General features: G+C 46.7%; 1 long non-coding RNA gene across 1 annotated transcript; it reads left to right on the top strand.

Moving 5' to 3' along the window:
• Nucleotides 1-3,294: 3,294 nt before the first annotated feature.
• On the top strand, nucleotides 3,295-6,094 carry LOC135449898 (uncharacterized). Its single transcript, XR_010440885.1, has 3 exons — nucleotides 3,295-3,502; nucleotides 4,904-5,070; nucleotides 5,392-6,094. It is a non-coding gene; the product is annotated as an uncharacterized LOC135449898 (long non-coding RNA).
• Nucleotides 6,095-7,517: the final 1,423 nt, after the last annotated feature.

Genomic DNA, 7,517 nt, shown 5'->3' with positions numbered 1-7,517 from the left:
GTCATTCAGACTTTTCCCCTGGTTTGAAATCCCCTCAGGAAGATGCTGGGCCACCATTGGAAATGGCTCTGACTTTCAGTTTCTTTTCATGGGGTTTTCAGCCCGGGCAAGAGGAGCAGGGTGAGTTTTCTGGGGAGCTGAGTCCCTGCTGTGGTCGATGGAGGTGGCACAGGTGACGCCGTGCTGGCTGCTGCCACTGGGGCTGTGCCCAGCCAGAGCCTTACGTGTCACACACTGGGCATTTCTGACTGCAGCATAACCAATTTCCATCTTGCAAAGAACAAAGTTTTGCAGCCAGCAGCAGAGCAGCAAAGAACACTTCAGGAAGGAAATGCTTGGGGAACTCCAATTGCCAGTTTGGTCTGTGGAATCTGAAACTCCAGCCTTGGTTGACCACAAATCTGATTTGTATTTTCACAGGATCTGGGCCATTTCACACAGTCCTGACCTCTGGGTGTCAATATTGCTGAGCAGGGATATACAACATGACTTAAGTGTGTTGCAATAAAATGTTTATTAATGTCAAACAGAAATTACCCAGGGTATGGCAAACTTTCACCCTGGAAAGATATAAATGCAGCGCAACAAGTTGTTTGGGGTTGGGTTTGGGGTTTTTTTACCATTATACTTATTCATAATTTTTCAAAGCTAAGTTAGCTTTGATGACTAGGTGGACATATTATATTAGCAGCATAATGTCCAAATGTATTACACACCCAGTGTTGCTTTAATAAGGGTCCAAGTCAGGAACTAGGGAACTCATTTTTAGGTTACCACTTTTCAAAGATTTTGGCCTCTGTTAAAAAACAACATGCCAAGCAATATGGTTCAGTAACAACTTTGGGAACAGCTTGAACAGAGTCTCTCAGAGAAGTCAGTGGGACTCCACACCAAGTAGGTTAAATGCATAAGTAAATGAATATTGAAGGGTTAGACCAGATTGCACAACCAAAATGAAGTGCCTTGGAAATCCTGTGTCTGTGAAATGCTCAAACCATTTTCCACCTGGGGGTGTGCAGAGGGAAGCTAATCTGTGCTGACTGGAGACACAGGGATGGTTTATACTGGACAGGCTGATGAAAGCCCAGACAAGAAATAAGTGTCTTGTTTCACATATGTTTTCCTTTAATTATTGCAATGCAAGATTTGGCTTTTCAAGGCAAATTCTAGGGTGAAGATTAGGAGATATTGTGCATAAATAGGACTTATTCCTTGAATGGAATCCAATAGTCCCAAACTAATTTCCAGTCCTTAGAGTGAGGTATTTCTCCTGGGGATGGCAATATCTGTGGTTTCAATCTCTCACATCCTACCCAACTGTTTCCTCATTACTGTCTCAGGTTTCTTTGTCACCACACAGTTTATACAGGCTCAGATTTAATCAGTAGCAAAACATTCATCAACATGAATCCATGCCATTTTTTTTCCTAAAAATACCTCCAAGCTCACTAAATATTTATCAAGTAAACATTTCCTAGACACAGAGAGCACTGCTCCTCACTTCCTTGTCCTTTAGGTATATTGCAGTCTTGGGGTTCTTCCCTAGGATTACAGTCACTGGTATTTTATTCCAGCACATAGATTTCATAGAAAGTCATCATGACTCTAGGCTACAAGTTCACAAGTCTGGACATGAAAAGCTCTTTTGTGGTTAACTAATATTTTGTTTCAATATTAGGGCATTTTCTGTTCAAAATTAAGATGAAAGTTCTCACTTGGCAAAATATTTATCTTGTGCTGTGATTTATCAAAAAGAAAAAATATTATATAATTATTATATAATTTTCAGCTCCACAGTTGGATACTCCTACTTTAACTCTCACAGTGATTCATGAACATAAATTAATTAAGACTTACAAGAGTTCTGTGAGATAAGGAAATACTATCCTCCATCTCATAGTATAGGAAACCAAGGCACAGCTGCTGCCAAGATGCAGCACTCACACTTGGTGCCACACATTCTGTGACTGCTGTCACCTACCCTGTTTGCCTTTCAGCTCACTCTGGTGCTGACTATTGTGTTTGTGCCATCAAATTGCTTTTAAGTTAGCAGCTTTTTATCAAAAAGTGATGTTTCCAAGAAATTGCAGTGATGTCCATTCCACTCCTTCCCCTTCACTGCTGTGATTCTCATCTCCATTCTTCCCCCCAGGTTTCTGAGAATTGCTGGGTCTAACAGTGTCATACAACCACAGTGCCTTATGCCTGCTTAGTGTGAAAGCACACAGGAAATGTCACCCCAAGTTTCAGTTTCCATGAGGAGTTCAAACATCTGGGGTTTTGGGGAAATGTGGAAGATCCAGCTGAGTTTTCCATACAGAGAAACAGCTGTGGTCTCTATATTGCACATTGTGGTTACACTCTTAAAATATCTCCAGTGTTTTCATGCAGCACTGATGCCCTTCTGCTCAGGAAAGATTATGTTCAGTTAAAGACCTCAGGCTCTGGCAAATGAGCTCTAGAAAATCTCAGTGAAGTGGTTTAAAATGCTCCTGCCCATGGCTTTCTGTGCTGCCTCTGCTCAGGGGTTTGAGCCTGGGCAGCAGCCTCAGGGTGTGCCTGTGCCACAGCTGCTCCAGGGGCTGCCCTGGTGCCTCTGTTTAAGTCCCAAAGGAAGGGGATTTATGTTACAGCTGAGAATCAGCAGCACTGAGGCATGAGCTCGCTGCCTTTGGCTGATTCTCCAAAAACCCATGGCTTAGACCTCATTCGCTCCTTAGCTTTAGAGACCCTCAGTGCCAAAATTTCCCCTTCTCAGCAAAGCCCAAATTCCCAAATGCTGTTCTATTGGCGGCAGTCTCTTACAGAGGTGGATCCTAAAATTAGAGGCTGGTCTCTTGAATCCCAGAAGAGGCAAGACATGCTTGGAGAATATTTCACACCAAGAAGTTCACATCCCAAATATCAAGTTATACTTACTCTTCTTATAGAGAAGAGGTCTCCTCCTCGTCCCTTCCACTTATATACTTGAAAGGCAATTGAGCAAGAGCTGAGAGTTCTAGATTTGAATTCCTCTCCAGCCTGGGGAGCCTCGAGCTTGGAACATCCTCTAGCCTGGGATGTACTTGGTGCACCAGGCCAGGGATGGAGCAATTGTAGGAGCAGGCAGGGAGAGGCAGAAGCTGAGCCCTGATCCAGGAGCAGTTTAGAAGCCTGTTTTGTGCAGGTGATCTGTGTTAGTGACTCTAATCAGAAACATTTTGCCAGTCTCTGCAGTGAAATGCTCAGGAGACCAGTGCTGCCATCTGAACTCCTCCTGCTGCTTTACATCCATGCCTGTTGTTAGCTGAGCCCTGATGTTCACACCTGCCAGAGCTGCAGATCCAGCTGTGCATTACCAAAGCAGCAGGAGCCTTTCTGCTCCACTCCCACTCTGTCCTGCCCAGCAGTGCCCTGGGATAAGAGCAGGAGCAGGCTGCTGGGAGGCAGAGCTGCAGCAGAACACGAGAGAGGAAGGCAAAGCACCCAGAGGGAAACAGCCTGAGCAAGGGCAAAGACCAAGGTAAGGCTGGCCTGGCTCTGACTGCATCACTCCCTGTGGGTTGCACTGGAGCAGTTCAGTGTTTGGAGTGAGTCCATGGCTCCTGCTCCATGCCACGGCTGCACTGCAGTGACCAGAGCCAGTGTCACACAATGGAGTGGCTGTGCAGGGACAATGTCCCTCAGCAGTGATCCCAGCCACCAAAGCTGGGACCAGTCTCAACGGGGCTGGGCTCACAACCCTCCCTGCAGTTCACTGCAGACAGTCTGCCCCACAACCATTAATAAACCCCAGGGGGCTGCAGCACCTCTCAGCAGCTGCTAAAAAGGCCCAAAAGCCCTCCCCACTGCCCTCCCTGCAGCCTGCCTGCTGAGAGCCAGACTGGCACTGCCCTGGGTCCCTTGGCAGGATGCTGATGACTCTGCAGGACCAAAGAGCTCAATACAAACAAAGGCATCAGAAACCCCACAGTATTCTCACTTGAAAATCTTGCCTAGAAAGAGATTTGGAAGTTCTCTACTGGAGCAAGTGGGGTTTTTTGGGTTTTTTTTTTTTTGGGTTTGGGTTTTTTTTTTTAAATTACAAATAAACTTAGACATTGAAACGTAATGAGGCATAAATGATACTGAAATGGCTGCTTTGTGAAATCCTTTAATGGGAAATTCTTTTACAAACCTTTTAAAATTGGCAAATGTTACTTATATCCCTCCAGGCAACACTTGGGCTATTATTTATAATGGGATGTGTGGTGTCCCAGAGAAACTGTTCTCTTGAACTGCAAAACATTTTGTAGGACCTGTGAAATATGAAATGATTTAAGGAGGAAAGAGGGTTAGCAGTTCTGCTTTGTGTGGTTTCTACTACCTCTAAAGTAGTTTTAGAGGAGAATGTGTTCTGGGCTGTAATTCAAGTAGTGTTACAGATACTGTAACATTAAAATGGACAAATTAGAGGCACCTGATGAAAAATACGTTACTTTCTCTGTTTGGTGCCTCAAGCACACGCACATGATGCTTAGCTTCTCCCAAGTGCTTACATTAAATGCAACTGAACTTATTAAGGAGGCCTGAAGTGGGTTTTAGGCACAAGAGCTGGAAGGCCTCGCTCCATCTCGCTCTGCAGAGCATCCTGCACACTCAGGATGGATGAATTAGCAACAATTCAGCAGCAGGGAACCCTGCAGAGATGAGAGACTTCTGTTCCATCTGCCTCAATCCTATAAACAGTGCAAGGACAAGCCACAACTGACCCATCTCTGAAAGGCTCTTGGGGTTTTCTGCATACACCTGACCTTTCTGCTCCAGCACAGAAGTAGATTATTTAGGATTTTCACGCTGAAATGTGGTCTTAATGCTCCAGTTTTAGTCTGCAGTGGATGACTGGAAATGGGACTCTTTTTCAAAGGTCTTAACCCCACTGCAGGCTTCAGAGGAGCAACAGCAGGTTCCTGGATGGCAGAGAGCAGCCTCAGCACTGCGTGAGGAGCCCGGTGTGAAGCAACCTGAGCCTCTCCAGAGCAGCTCAGTCCTGCTGAGGCCCTGTCCCATGGTGCAGGGAGTGACCCCACAGAGGGGATGGACGCTGTCTGGGTAGGCCAAAGCAATGGGAACAAGTTTTGGAGCCTGATGCCTGTGGGGAGCAGAGAGGCAACCCTGGTGTGACTGAGCTGCCCAGGGATGCATGTGCCCTCTCATGGCAGCCTGATGCTTCTGCCCCTGCTCAGGGCATCTCTTGAAGGGTGCTTGCACTCTTTGTTAGGTCTTACACTCACCAAATCATTGTGTTCAAAAAAAACCACGGTTGTAAAAGTCCTGTTGTTTGGGTTTTTTAATACCACAGTGGTTGCTCATAGTGTGATGTGGCAGTAGGAATGCACCAGCACCAGGAGTCCTTTGTTTGTTCTCTTGCAGTGCAAAGGGACTGAGCAAACGGACTTCAAGGAGCTTAGTGGATAAATCCAAGAACATACTGCCAAACAGATGAGCAAAGTGCAGGTGAGGATTTATCTTCAGCAGAGTTCAAGTTTAGAGACACATCACAAGACAGATCCCAGATCTGTGTTAGGTACCGACACAAGAACTTAGGAACTCGGAGCAGGTAATCCAGAGCTGAGGGAGAGGGGGTTTGAATAGGATGGTCACCAAAAAAAAAAATCCACATTCCAGCATGGAAAGCATCTGTGGGATAAGAGATCTCTGGGGCAGGAGGAGGCAGACTGCTAACAGGAAGAGCAGATTGCAATGTCCCCAGCCGGTGCTGCAGGCTGAGCTCTCCTCTCCTAACTGCAGCTGTGGACCAGGGTGATGTGAAAAACAGCAGACTGACTGGCTCACAAAGCAGTGAATGGAATCACATCCAAGCTGTCTGTGTCCTGCTGGCCACCTCCCTGTGCCAGCAGTGGGAGCAAAGCTGTCCTGGTGAACATTGCTGCTGCCCAGGCAGGGAAGGGGTGCACTGGGAGCTCTGGGTCCTCTGCTCCACTTCCCAGGCACAAAGGGGCTGCCCTTTGGGACACCATCCCAGGAAGTCATACCAGAAGTGGCCTTCAGTCCTGGTGCCATTCCCACAAGGGGGTTTTCCCCCCACCCTTACCCCCTGTCTGCCACCTCTCACCACCACCACCCCACTTGGGTATTACGAAACATGAATAAAGTTCATGTGTCAGACTCCAAAGGGCTTTCTGGGTTTTTCTGGGTAGAAAGCAAGAGCCTGTGGGGAAGTGGCAATTGCTGCCCCTCTGGGTATAGGCTGACCATTGCTGAGTGCCTCCAGGACCTGGTCTATCCTCTTTCCCTGGGCTGAGACTTGGTGTTCTTTCTCTAGTAAAGGCTGGAGGAAATTCATGGAGGTAACACAATCTGAAATTCTTCCCATCTACTTACAATTCCCAATACACTGGTTAACCTTCCCTTATGTTGAAGATTTGTAAGAGCAGGATGCTAAGCAAATGTTGAGTATTTTGCCACTATCACGAGCAATGCCCTGGGTTCCGTAGAACTGCTGCGTCAGGCACAGGGACATCTCCAGGAAACATTTTGCAGCATATTTTGCAGCCAAACCACAGTGGTGGTGTTGAAAGACACGAAAAATTTTTCCCTTACTCCATCTGGCCAAGAGACAAAAAGGAGTGAGATTTTCAAATTGCCAAATTAAGCTCAGCCAGAGTCTGTGGCCGTTGTCATTAAGAAAACCCCTGCAATAAATGTTTACAAAAGCATTTCAGAAATAATGGCTCTCTGTAGAGCTGGGTTGGGAATTTTCCAGCAGAACAGGTTTCAGGAGAAAAATGCTGATTTCTTGAGACTGTGGGGTTTGTGGAATTGTATGGGTTTTGACAAACTTTCGATGAACTACAGCAGCAATTGCCAAACTAGGGGCTGGGAGCTGGTGGAAGTTCAAGCGTAACTGAGGCTTGTGTCTGGATCTGGGGTCATGAGTCTGGAAAATACTACACTGTGGGCAGATTTAGTGTTTAACATTATTTATGCCAAGGCAGCCCCTCTGTGCTCAGTGCCCTTGGCCTGTAGGTCACAGGGCTCCAAAGCTCCCCAGCCACCAGAGCTGTGAGCCCTGGGGCTGCTTTCAGGTTTGCCAGAACTGCCTGGCCCTTGCTCTCAGACAGTGCATTAGGACATACACCTTGAGATATAACAGCCAGAGAGCAGAGCAAAATATTTTAAATTAACAGTAAAAGGAAAAAAAAAAGACTGAATGAAGCCAGCTTTGAAGGGATGGAAATCATCTTTTCAAAGAGTTTTTAAAAGCAACATTTAAAAATAAAATGAAATGCTTGATTTGGGGCTCTGACAGACTTTGGAGACATCTTCAAACAAAACCAGCTGCTGATTGGTAAGTCCATTTCTCCAAGTGCCTTTCTCTGACAGCAGCTCCAGCACAGCCTGCACACCTGGTCACAGAGCAGGAGGTGTGGGGCCCAAACAGCTCTGCCCTTCCCCAAGACCATGCCAGCACCTCACTGGCACCCTGCTGCACTCCTGCTGCTGGGCCATGGGTGCCTGTGCAGCTTGGACCACAC

Source organism: Zonotrichia leucophrys, chromosome 6 (genome assembly GCF_028769735.1).
Source record: "Zonotrichia leucophrys gambelii isolate GWCS_2022_RI chromosome 6, RI_Zleu_2.0, whole genome shotgun sequence".
NCBI lineage: Eukaryota > Metazoa > Chordata > Aves > Passeriformes > Passerellidae > Zonotrichia > Zonotrichia leucophrys.
The sequence above is the reverse complement of the archived record's forward strand: the minus strand, read 5'-3'. Positions and strand labels throughout refer to the sequence as shown.